The sequence below is a fragment of the Balaenoptera acutorostrata genome, unplaced genomic scaffold (genome assembly GCF_949987535.1).
Source record: "Balaenoptera acutorostrata unplaced genomic scaffold, mBalAcu1.1 scaffold_813, whole genome shotgun sequence".
Lineage (NCBI taxonomy): Eukaryota > Metazoa > Chordata > Mammalia > Artiodactyla > Balaenopteridae > Balaenoptera > Balaenoptera acutorostrata.
Genome location: NW_026646571.1, coordinates 115,095 through 124,402, shown reverse-complemented (window position 1 = coordinate 124,402; position 9,308 = coordinate 115,095). Strand labels below are relative to the sequence as shown.

The following is a 9,308-nucleotide window of genomic DNA, read 5'->3' as shown; positions in this document are numbered from 1 at the left end:
ATATCTCCTAGTTTTCTCCTTTAATGGTATTACCTAGCAATATTTTTTCTTTATTTTAAGATCATCTTCAGCCTAATCCAGATAGCCCTATTAAACTATCGTATCAAAAACCAACGATAATTTTCTATACCTTTTATTTTCATAGGGAAATATTTTGAGATCCACCAGTGTGATGAAAAAATAGAGCAGGATGAAGTGGGGCAAGGGTGGGAATTGACATCTGATGCAAGAGCCAAGGAGGAAACCATTGTTTTTACTCTGGTCAGGTGATATCATGCTAGCCTTACATTTCTAAAATTTGAGTATCTTTGGAATTATATTCAACTGCAGCAGTTGAAGTTGTAAATGCTTTAATGTTTTCAAGGCATGTCTTTTAGTGACTAAACTTTTCTAGTGCATTTATTTCAGTAAGGTTGAGGGGATTTCTATTGGATGATCTTCTCCAAATGAGATAAATATTCTAATGGTAGCTGTCCTCCTGGAACACATATCTCTTGTTATTAAAAGTTTTCTAAGAGTCCTGATGAATTTAAATGACTCACAGTAGCACAATAGGCATTTGAGTTAACCTGATTTTTAGCAACAACTTTTTTTTTTCACTGTGAAACTTCTTATTCCAAGATGTTGGGGAAAAAGGGGAAGAACTACAAAGAAAAACATAAAATTTAAATGAACTGCCACTACTTAGATAAATCAGGGTCAACATTTTTTTTTTAAACATCTTTATTGAAGTATAATTGCTTTACAATGGTGTGTTAGTTTCTGCTTTATAACAAAGTGAATCAGTTATACATATACATATGTTCCCATATCTCTTCCCTCTTGTATCTCCCTCCCTCCCACCCTCCCTATCCCCCGCCTCTAGGTGTTCACAAAGCACCGAGCTGATCTCCCTGTGCTATGCGGCTGCTTCCCACTAGCTATCTATTTTACATGTGGTAGTGTATATATGTCCATGCCACTCTCTCACCCTGTCACATCTTACCCTTCCCTCTCCCCATATCCTCAAGTCCATTCTCTAGTAGGTCTGTGTCTTTATTCCCGTCTTGCCACTAGGTTCTTCATGACCTTTTTTTTTTTTTCCCTTAGATTCCATATATATGTGTTAGCATACGGTATTTGTTTTTCTCTTTCTGACTTACTTCACTCTGTATGACAGACTCTGACTCCATCCACCTCACTACAAATACCTCCATTTCATTTCTTTTTATGGCTGAGTAATATTCCATTGTATATATATGCCACATCTTCTTTATCCATTCATCCGACGATGGACACTTAGGTTGCTTCCATGTCCTGCCTATTGTAAATAGAGCTGCAATGAACATTTTGGTACATGACTCTTTTTTTTTTTTTATAATTTTTTTTTTTTAAGTTATACAATTTTTATTTATTTATGGCTGTGTTGGGTCTTCGTTTCTGTGCGAGGGCTTTCTCTAGTTGCGGCAAGTGGGGGCCACTCTTCATCGCGGTGCGCGGGCCTTTCATTATTGCGGCCTCTCTTGTTGCGGAGCACAGGCTCCAGACGCGCAGGCTCAGTAGTTGTGGCTCACGGGCGTAGTTGCTCCGCGGCATGTGGGATCTTCCCAGACCAGGGCTCGAACCCTTGTGCCCTGCATTGGCAGGCAGATTCTTAACCACTGCGCCACCAGGGAAGCCCCCATGACTCTTTTTGAATTATGGTTTTCTCAGGGTATATGCCCAGTAGTGGGATTGCTGGGTCGTATGGTAGTTCTATTTTTAGTTTTTTAAGGAACCTCCATACTGTTCTCCATAGTGGCTGTGTTAATTTACATTCCCACCAACAGTGCAAGAGGGTTCCCTTTTCTCCACATCCTCTCCAGCATTTATTGTTTCTAGATATTTTCATGATGGCCATTCTGACTGGTGTGAGATGATATCTCATTGTAGTTTTGATTTGCATTTCTCTAATGATTAATGATGTTGAGCATTCTTTCATGTGTCTGTTGGCAATCTGTATATCTTCTTTGGAGAAATGTCTATTTAGGTCTTCTGCCCATCTTTGGATTGGGTGGTTTGTTTTTTTGTTATGAAGCTGCATGAGCTGCTTGTAAATCTTGGAGATTAATCCTTTGTCAGTTGCTTCATTTGCAAATATTTTCTCCCATTCTGAGGGTTGTCTTTTGGTCTTGTTTATGGTTTCCTTTGCTGTGCAAAAGCTTTGAAGTTTCATTAGGTCCCATTTGTTTATTTGTGTTTTTATTTCCATTTCTCTAGGAGCTGGGTCAAAAAGGATCTTGCTGTGATTTATGTCATAGAGTGTTCTGCCTATGTTTCCCTCTAAGAGTTTGAAGGCATGGGAGAGACTTAAGTTACCCACAAGAAGATCCAAAGAATCATAGGTCTGAGAGTTTTTTAAGTGGGTATACTTGAGGATGTTTATAAGCTGAAAGAAAGTAGCCAGCAGAGGAAGGGTGTGAAGATCTAGGAGAGGAAATGATTGTTCATTTGTTTTCAAAAAGCTGAATAGTTATCGTGTGCCTGGCCTTTTTCTAGGATCTGGGGTTCACACCATCTGTTATCTCTTCTGCAAGGACAGTTCAACTCATCCCCTGGTGAAGAGAAGTCAGATTATTCTTTGCATCCAATGCAGGTGTAGGAAGTGTTCTGTACCTCTGAAGGGACTTTACTTAACCAGAGTAATAAGTTAGAAATCAAAAGAAATTAGAGCTGAAAGGACCTTAAAGGCCACTGTACTTAATTTTGCCTAATATTTTTTTTTTAATTTTTTTATAGCTACTTTATTTATTTATTTATTTATTTATTTATTTTTGGCTGTGTTGGGTCTTCGGTTCGTGCGAGGGCTTTCTCTAGTTGCGGCAAGCGGGGGCCACTCTTCATCGCGGTGCGCGGGCCTTTCACCATCGCGGCCCCTCCCGTTGCGGGGCACAGGCTCCAGACGCGCAGGCTCAGCAGTTGTGGCTCACGGGCCCAGTTGCTCCGCGGCATGTGGGATCTTCCCAGACCAGGGCTTGAACCCGTGTCCCCTGCATTAGCAGGCAGACTCTCAACCACTGCGCCACCAGGGAAGCCCAATTTTGCCTAATATTTTACGTTGAATGTAAGAAAAGTTTATTGCAGAGCCCATTCTCTTCAGAGTTCCTTCAGTGAACTTTACGTCTTCAATCCAGTGGGTCTAGCTCGTAGATTTTGGCCTCCTCCTCAATTTGCTTCTTCATCCATATTACATTTTGCCCGGACTATGGCAGAAGCTCCTGGGTGGTTTCGCGGCCCCTGGGCTCAGTTCCTCTAAGTTCATCTGCCTACTCGGGTTGAGTGATCTTCTAACATAAAAAGATACGCTTAAAATAATGCTGCTAATGGCTTGCCCACACAGAGTTAGTGCATACTAGCCGCCCAGCGTGTGCTCTGCCCAGAGGCGTGTAGTCTGAACTGTGCTCGGCCAAGCCTCCTGGGGCTCTTTGGCCCTGAGGAAGGGGAGCTTTTTGGGATCACTCCCTTTATCTAATTGGTCCTTCAGCAGCGGGGCACCTTTTTCTAATCAGCGGAGGCACCCTTACTGAGCCAGTGGTAACCCCAGGCCTCATCACCTGTGGGATACAAGCCATGCTGTCTCCCAGGCTTGCTTCCGCCAACATCTCTATTTTCCTTTCTGTCTGTTCTCACACTTGGACCCCTGGCCTTTAGTCATCCCCACCTGCAGTATTTACAGTGCCCAGCAGGTGTCAGGCTTGAGTGTCTTTGCACAGGTGCTCCCTCTGCAGTTAATGCACCTCCTACTCCACCTCTGCATAGCCTCAGGTTTTTAGATTCTGCTTCAGGGTTATCATGAAGCTGTCACTCAGATATAACATTTTGCCTCCAAGGAACCTCTGTGCATAAAGGTGATGCTTCTTTATCTCATGTGATTCAAATTTTCATGTCCCTCCTTAATGCAGGCTTTAAGGGCAGGAGTCGTTTCTTATCCTTAGCACAGAGCAGATGCTTTTTTTTTTTTTTTTAAGGTGCTTTTTAATGATGATAAAATGTATGGTTTAAATCACTCATTTTACAATAATTTTGCTTTAGGTTGTGACAGAAATAAAGTTTACAGAAGTCGTGTTCCTGCGATAAGAAATAAAGATGTGACCTTCCAGTTGTGTAAAGCTCTTAAATGCTGTGTAAGTGCGTCGGGTGCGCTAAGGACCCTGGAGCTAAATGGGCTAGTTCTGAGAGAGAGAGACTTAACTATGTTAACAAGGTAAGCCTTCATTGTATCCTGCCAACATTTGATAGTTGCTTTTGGGGCAAGCTAAACCAATAAAAGTTTAAACTTTTTCTCTCCATTAAAGGGATTGAATAAATTGACCACTTTATCAGCACCTCATGCCTGTCACATTAATGGCTGAACTAGAAAATCAGAAGGATCAGCACAGGTTTTATTTTCTTAATCCTTACCTCAGGGTGGAGAAAGGTCAATCCCGAACTGAACCCCAAGTTTAGACCAGGAAGCCCTCGGGTTCCTTATAGTATCTCAGAAATATGGGAAAGTAGAAAGGAACGATAAAGTGTAGGGCAGATTAGCCTCATTTTCCTGTGAAGCTTGAGGAGAGGGAGGGAGGAGGTGGATGACCATGGGCAGTTGGGCAGGTTGTGCACTGTACAACACCATAAATGTAGAACGTTTGCATATATTATTATGACAGCCTTCTGACAGATGGAAATGGTGTCTTGAGGAAGAACCTTTTTCTGTTTCTCTTAGAGAAGTGCTTCTCAGTGGGGGTGATTTTGTCCCCTCGGGGATATTTGGCAATATCTGGAGACACTTTTGGTTGTCACAAGTAGCTGATGTGTTACTGGCATCTAGTAGGTAAGGACAGGGATGCTGCTAAACATCCTACAGCGCACATGGCAGTCACACACAACAAAGAAACAAAGTCACACATTGCCTAGCTCAAAATGTCACTAGAGCCGGGGCTGAGAAACCCGGGTCTAGAGGATGAAGGTGAACCTCCCTGTCTGGTAATTTTTCCCTGCTTGTTCTGGAGAAATGACTGCTGGAGAGGGAGTGAACCATTTCTGACTCTACATCCAATATGCTCCAGCAGCCTGCAGTACATCATGTACTCATAGGGCCAGTGTGCCTGGAGGAACCCAAGGCTACCTGATGGCAGAGCTGTGGATCAGGGTGACAGCCAACATGGGAAAAGCCTTCCTGCCTCGAGGCCCTCGGTTCACCAGGCCCAGGTGTCTCTTCCTTCCATCCATGGGCCTCTGAGATGAACCAGCTTTCCTTGTCCCTCCTAAGCTTCCCAGGTTGTGAGTCCTTGCCTCTCAAGAGTGGGGCACAGTATCCTCAGGTTTGCTTTCCACGCTGCCTCCTGAACCAGTTTTGGAAGGTTTGTGGATGATCAGTTGGGGGATAACAGGTAGAAAATTGAGACAAAACAGTGAACTCCGAGACTGGTGACTGGGTTCAAATTCCAGCTTTTCCACATGTCAGATGTATGGCCTTAGGCAGTTCACTGAACATCTCTGTGCCTTAGTTTTCTTGTCTGTAAGATGGGGGTGAGAACAATAGTGCCCACTTCATAGGGCTATGGTGAGGATCGAGTTAGTATTTGGCATGTATTTGGCATGTAGCAAACAACATGTAAGCGGTAGGTGTTCCAGGCCTCATTCCACGTTAATTTTTGTTATCTGTATGAGTTTGCTAGGGCTGTCATAACAAAACACCACAGTCTGGGTAGCTTAAACAACAGAAATTTATTTCTCACCATTCTGGAGGCTGGAGGTCCAAGGTCAAGTTGTCAGCAGGGTTGGTTTCCTCTGAGGCTCCTGAGGGAAGAGCCTGCTCCAGCCTCTCTCCTTGGCTTGCAGAGCGCCGCCTTCTCCCTGTGTCCTCACGGGGCTTTCACCCTCTGGGCAGGCCTGGTGTCTCTCTGTGTGTCTAATCTGCATTCCTTATAAGGACACCAGTCAGATTGGACTGGGATCCACCCTAATGGCCTCATTTTAACTTAATTACTCTTTAAAGGCCTGATCTCCCAATACAGTCACATGCTGAGGTACTGGGGTTTAGGGCTTCATCCTGTGAATTCCGTGGTGGACACAACTCAGCCCATGACACCTGACAAGGACCTGGTAACAACACCAACATGGTTCTAACCATGTTTAACTGTGATACCAGATGCAAAAAAAAGCCAGGACAGACCTTGAGGCCATTACTCTAAGTGAAACTAGAGGAAGACAAATACTGTATGATCTCACGTATACGAATCGAAGAAAACTGAGCTCATAGAAACAGAGAACAGTTTAGTGGTTGCCAGAGGTGGGAGTAGGGGGGATGGGAAAGGTGGTCAAAAGGTACAAACTTGCAGTTATAAGAGAAACAACTCCTGGGGATGTAATGTACATCGTGATGACTATAGTTAAAAATACTGTTTTCTTTTTTTTTTAAACATCTTTATTGGAGTATAATTGCTTTACAATGGTGTGTTAGTTTCTGCTGTATAACAAAGTGAATCAGCTATACATATACCTATATCCCCATATCTCCTCCCTCTTGCATCTCCCTCCCACCCTCCCTATCCCACCCCTCTAGGTGGACACAAAGCACCGAACAATACTGTTATTTAATTTGAAAGTTGCTAAGAGTATAGATCTTAAAAGTTCTCATCACAAGAAAAAAATTGTAACTATGTGAGGCGGTAAATGTTAACTAAACTTATTGTGGAAATTATTTTGCAATTTATACACATATCAAATTACTATGTTGTACACCTGAAATTAATATAAAATTATATGACAATTATATCTCAGTAAAATGGGGGGAGAAAAGGAATCCAATATCTCAGGTATAAAGCCTCCCTCCTCCTTCCCTCTCACATTCCTGGGAAGACCTCAGGCCCGGGCCTTACACCTGCCTTGAGTATATGCCTATTAACTGTGTCAGTAAATGGTAGGTGCTTCCCTTCCACACCTTCCTTTGCTCGTCATTGGAGAATATGCTAGAGCGACACTATAAGAGTGATCAGATATCTCCGATTTTTGTGGACAATCATGGTTTCAAAAGTTCTGTCCTCTTGTCCACCTAAGAACACTGGTATTTTTCATACTACAGGTTCCAAAATGTGGTTCAGAAATCATGGTCACGGTGCCTGCCATGCCAGGATGGCAACTTGGAGGGCTGGGGAGGGCGTGGCAGGTGGCAGGTGGGGAAAGCCGGCAGCCAGAAGGAGGAGAGGACAAAGAAAAAGACCCAGGAAATTTGTATCTCTAGAACAAATTCCCAAATAGTAAGAGTTTACTGTAGCAGCAAGTCCTAGCCTCTAGTTTACTGCTAAATCTAGTCCTCAAGGAGCACAGCAGTCAGAACATTTAATACAAAATTTCCTAGCTCTAAAAGGGAAATATTAATACCTGCTTGTTGTGTTTGGAAGTTATTTCAAAAAGTAAAGCTAATATCAATAAAGCCCTTTATAAAAGAGCTAAAGGAACTCTGTAAGTATTACTTTTGTTTGTTTGTTTTTCCATCACTCTTCATAGCTGCCAAGCAGTAACGGCTGTCTTTGTACTGAATCCCGGAAGTGTCTCTGTATCCTGGAAGTATTGCAATGATCGTCTTCACACCTGCAAAATATTCCTGCACCGTGTACACAAATGATTATGGCTCCGCTCTCGGGCCTCACCTGGGAGCTACTGCATGTGAGGATCAAATTGATACACATTAGGGCATCCTCAGCGGTCTTTGGCAAAGGCCTATAGATTACCTCGCTATCCAATTTGTTAACTGGACAGCAGAGCCTGAGTGGAAAGAACAATGCGCTCGTCAGTTGGGAAAAGCTCCTCCAGGTATCAACAGATACAAGCAAGGCAATCTCACTGTGCAGGTTGATTAGAACTGGGTTTGTATTTTGGACAATAAACTCTATTTATGATAGTCTCCCAGTCATTAAGTATCTCTGCTGTAAGAGAAAACTGGGGCTATTAACTTCTCCAGATAGAACCCCAGGGAAAAGTGATCATTTCTTTTCTAAGCAGAAGGGAAGGTTCTGCTCAATAAAGATCAATTAAACATCTCTGTTAAAAGACTGCTTGGAGCTGGTGCCAAAGGAAATTCCACTGTATTAACCCGTGCTCCCTCCAACCCTCCCCACCTCTGTAGCTTGCACTGGGGAAAATTGTAAGAGGACGCTGGCTATTGTAAGCTTTATAAGGTGACAGTAGCTCTCACATCCGTGGCTGAATGATCTTTGATGTTGAGTGACTTTTCCTGCATTTAGCAGGGGTATTCCCAGAGGATGGCAGGCAAATCAAACGCTCCTCTGAATTCAGCTGCTAGCATCAATCATCCTCATGAGGGAGTTAAAAAAAAGAATATAACAATAGGTACCGGGAAAAATGATATGGTGGTCTGAGCTAGTAATTCCCAGGATGCAGGAAGAGTTTTGGGGGCCCTAGAAAATCCACTGCATAAAGAAAACCCGCCACAATCTCCACCAGCATCTTATAGTTACCACCTCATTCTTGTCCTTTAAAATACAGTGTGCTTGTCCTTTAAAATACAGTGTGTCTTGTACGTTAAAATACAGTGTGCTTCTACTCTCTGGCTTAGACTGCATCCTCTCATGTAAATTCCATCTGTTCTTGCTTGAGGGAGGGCAGACACAACCTTGACTTTATCCTCTTGATGAGAGTGATGTTTCATGGTGTTGGGAGGATTTTCATTGGGTCAATTGCCTGATTGAGACATAGCCTTAGTGAGGTGACAAATAGCAGGCATTAATGTCTCTTTTTTAATGGTATGATGAATGGTCTAAGAGAAGGGTCAGCAAACTGTAGCCAGCCGCCTGTTTTCGTAAATAAATTATTGGACCACAGCCAGGCCAGTTCATTCATGAATTTTCTCTGGCTCCTTTTGCGTCGAGTAGTTGTGACAGAGACCTAACGGCCCACAAAGCCAAAGATACTCCCTGGCCCCGGCCACCCCTGATCTAAGACCGTTCCCACAGTCCTCTGATGATAAGAATCACCTGGATCATTTGTTCAAAAGACAATTTCTGGGTCCAGCTTGGAACCCCTGAGTCAGAATCTCCAGGGAAGGGGCTTTGGGAAGGTAGAGTGAACAAGCTTCCCGGGTGATTCTTATCCCCAGGGAACTACTGGTCTCAGGTGTGCCTGCCTAGCAGGTAAGGAGGAGGTTTTCAAAGAGGCAGTGGGGGTGGGGGGTTGGGCGGAGTTTGCCTTGGAGAGCACAGGCCTCGCGGTTTCACTGCTGGGACTGCATCCCAGCTCCGCTTCTCCCCGAGCTTCGCCACCTCAGGTAAGTTCCTTTTCACACTGTT

At 43.6% G+C, this 9,308-nt stretch overlaps 1 long non-coding RNA gene across 1 annotated transcript; it reads left to right on the top strand.

The window, feature by feature from the left end:
- Positions 1-2,303: 2,303 nt before the first annotated feature.
- On the top strand, positions 2,304-8,843 carry LOC130706981 (uncharacterized). The gene is made up of 3 exons (XR_009007010.1): positions 2,304-2,363; positions 4,051-4,222; positions 7,510-8,843. It is a non-coding gene; the product is annotated as an uncharacterized LOC130706981 (long non-coding RNA).
- The last annotated feature ends 465 nt before the right edge of the window (positions 8,844-9,308 follow it).